The 2,312-nt window shown below is 40.9% G+C and overlaps 1 protein-coding gene across 2 annotated transcripts in view; it reads right to left on the reverse strand.

The window, feature by feature from the left end:
- The window catches only part of macrod2 (mono-ADP ribosylhydrolase 2), a 1,308,647-nt gene that overhangs the window by 665,316 nt on the left and 641,019 nt on the right, over window positions 1-2,312 (reverse strand). The gene's annotated exons all lie outside the window — the stretch shown is intronic.

The raw sequence follows: 2,312 nt of genomic DNA on the forward strand, positions 1-2,312 counted from the left end.
CTAAAGCCCACCATATTTTAAATTGAGAGAGAGAGAGAGAAGAGAGACAGAGAGAGAGAGAGAAGAGAGAGAGAAGAGAGAGAGAGAGAGGGAGAGAGAGAGAGAGAGAGAGAGTGAATAGAGGGAGAAGAGAGTACACCTACAACTCATCTCTTGCAGTAGGTACTGTAGACTACTTTATCACTACCTCAACCAGAGTCTCTCAGAGTGTTCACAGTCAGCCACTGACACCCCTATCAGACACAGCAAATCACAGTCTACTTGAACAGAACAATACTCAATCATGAGCATTCAAAGCCAAAGGAACTGAGTAATATTAAGAAATGCTATCGATGAGGAAAATAGTGTAGAAACCTACCAAAAAACTATTAGCACAAACAAATCAATCTCTTTTAGACCACTTCCTGACAAAATGTTTCACTGTAAGGTGAAGGTGTAAACTTGACAGAGAAAACTAAACAGTATATTTACCTCTCAGCACATCTGCATTATCATTAACAGAGGACATCCACATTATAATTAACAGCGGACCTCTGCATTATCATTAACAGCGGACCTCTGCATTATCATTAACAACAGACCTGTAAATGTTCTCAGTGAAAACAATATACTGAGCAAATGTCAAATTGGCTTTTTACCAAATTACCGTACGACAGACCACGTATTCACCCTGCACACCCCAATTGACAAACAAACAAACCAAAACAAAGGCAAAGTCTTCTCATGCTTTGTTGGCTCCAAAAATTTGTAAGTCGCTCTGGATAAGAGCGTCTGCTAAATGACTTAAATGTAAATGTAAATGTAAAAAAGCTTTTGACTCAATTTGGCATGAGGGTCTGCTATACAAATTGATGGAAAGTGGTGTTGGGGAAAAACAATACGACGTTATAAAATCCATGTACACAAACAACAAGTTAGCAGTTAAAAGGTGCAAAAAACACACACATTGTTAAAAGGTGCAAAAAACACACACATTTCTTTCCAAAGGGCCGTGGAGTGAGACAGGGATGCAGCTTAAGCCCCACCCTCTTCAAGATATATATCAACAAATTGGCACTAGAACAGTCTGCAGCACCCGGCCTCACCCTACTAGAATCTGAAGTCAAATGTCTACTGTTTGCTGATGATCTGGTGCTTCTGTCCCCAACCAAGGAGGGCCTACAGCAGCACCTAGATATTCTGCACATATTCTGCCAGACCTGGGCTCTGACAGTAAATCTCAGTAAGACCAAAATAATGTTGTTCCAAAAAAGGTCCAGTTGACAGAAACCACAAATACAAATTCCATCTAGAGCACACAAAAAACGATACATACATCGGCCTAAACATCAGCGCCACAGATAACTTCCACAAAGCTGTGAACGGTCTGAGAGACAAGGCAAGAAGGGCATTCTATGCCATCAAAAGGAACATAAAATTCAACATACTAATTAGGATATGGCTAAAAATACTTGAATCAGTCATAGAGCCRATTGCCCTTTATGGTTGTGAGTTCTGGGGTCCACTCACCAACCAAGAATTCACAAAATGGGACAAACACCAAATTGAGACTCTGCATGCAGAACTCTGCAAAAATATCCTCTGTGTACAACGTAGAACACCAAATAATGCATGCAGAGCAGAATTAGGCCGATACCCACTAATTATCAAAATCCAGAAAAGAGACGTTAAATTCTACAACCACCTAAAAGGAAGTGATTCCCAAACCTTCCATAACAAAGTCATCACCTACAGAGAGATGAACCTGGAGAAGAGTCCCCTAAGCAAGCTGGTTCTGGGGCTCTGTTCACAAACACAAACCACAGAGCCCCAGGATAGCAGCACAATTAGACCCAACCAAATCATGAGAAAACAAAAAGATAATTACTTGACACATTGGAAAGAATTAACAAAAAAACTGAGCAAACTAGAATGCTATTTCCTAAACAGAGAGTACACAGTGGCAGAATACCTGACCACTGTGACTGACCCAAACTTAAGGAAAGCTTTGACTATGCACAGACTCAGTGAGCATGGCCTTTCTCAATAGCAAGGCTGCCGTAGGCAGACATGGCTCTCAAGAGAAGACATGCTATGTGCACACTGCCCACAAAATTAGGTGGAAACTGAGCTGCACTTCCTAACCTCCTGCCCAACGTATGACCATATTAGAGACACATATTTCCTTAGATTACACAGATCCACAAATAATTTGAAAACAAACCCAATTTTGATAAACTCCCATATCTACTGGGTGAAAGTCCACAGTGTGCCATCACAGCAGCAATATTTGTGACCTGTTGCCACAAGAAAAGGGAAACCATTGAAGAACA

The sequence above is a fragment of the Salvelinus sp. IW2-2015 genome, linkage group LG18, assembly GCF_002910315.2.
Source record: "Salvelinus sp. IW2-2015 linkage group LG18, ASM291031v2, whole genome shotgun sequence".
In the NCBI taxonomy this organism is placed as follows: Eukaryota; Metazoa; Chordata; class Actinopteri; order Salmoniformes; family Salmonidae; genus Salvelinus; species Salvelinus sp. IW2-2015.